The 904-nt window shown below is 71.1% G+C and overlaps 1 protein-coding gene across 1 annotated transcript in view; it reads right to left on the reverse strand.

Annotated features, from left to right (window-relative positions):
- MYL9 (myosin, light chain 9, regulatory) overlaps window positions 1–247 on the reverse strand; it is an 8,137-nt gene extending 7,890 nt beyond the window's left edge. The window contains exon 1 of the mRNA XM_010829217.1: window positions 152–247. The gene's annotated coding sequence lies outside the window, so the exon portion shown is untranslated. The remainder of the gene's footprint in view (window positions 1–151) is intronic.
- Window positions 248–904: the final 657 nt, after the last annotated feature.

Consider the following 904-nt stretch of genomic DNA (forward strand, 5'->3'; position numbering starts at 1 on the left):
CCCCGTAGGACGGAGCAACCTGGCAGCCCCAGCCCCGCGATCTGTCCCTGCCCAGAGACCCTGCGAACCCCGCTTCCGCCTCGCGTCCCCATGTCCCAGCCGCGGCCGTCACACCGCCCACACCAGACCCCCCGGGCCGCGGGGCTCCCACCTGGTGCGGAGAAGGTGCTGGCGCGGTGCGCGGAGCGGCTGCGGAGCCGGGACCGGCGGGCCGTCGGTGGGGTCTGGGCCCGAGGGTGGGGGCGCGGGGCGGGGCGCGGCGCCGGGCCTTACAAGGCAGAAGAATGTGCGGCGGCGGGCAGGGGCGGGGCCACGGCAGCCCGGCCTTATTTGGCCGCGACCCACGGGCCTGGGAGGTGGGGTGTTCCCGGGTGAACCCCCCAGTCTGCGAGGGCTTTCCCCATGGTGGGCTGGGGGAGGTGTCGGGGGCGAGTTGGGGGGCCTGGACAGCCCGGGGAAGGGGGTCTGTCTGGGCCGGTCCTTCCTCTCTAGCGAGGCCGCCGGACCTCCGGGGGGGCCTCCAGCCCTCAGACCCCACCCCCACCATTCCCCCAGAGCCCGCGCCCCGGCCTATTCCCCGGGGAGAGCTTCTTTCCACCAGGCCAAGTACGGCTTTTTTCCACTCCCAGAGAAGAGCCGTGTCAGAGTGGATCTGCTGTACTCACAGGTTCCTGCTGGGGTGGGGCGCCCAAGGGCCTTGGGCCAAGTCACTCTCCAAGTGTCCTCACCTGCAAAAGGGGAGTGTGGTGGTGAGAATTAGCGGCCAGGAAGACCCACGGAGGCCCTGGGGAGCCAGCGAGAGCTGGGACCGGGGGACCCCCGGAGCATCCTTGCCAGTGGGGCTGCACCCCCAAATCCCTCTCTTGTTGGCCTGAGTCAGAGGATGGGGGCTGGGAGGACAGAC

The sequence above is a fragment of the Bison bison genome, unplaced genomic scaffold (genome assembly GCF_000754665.1).
Source record: "Bison bison bison isolate TAMUID 2011002044 unplaced genomic scaffold, Bison_UMD1.0 scf7180017864500, whole genome shotgun sequence".
Classification (NCBI taxonomy): domain Eukaryota; kingdom Metazoa; phylum Chordata; class Mammalia; order Artiodactyla; family Bovidae; genus Bison; species Bison bison.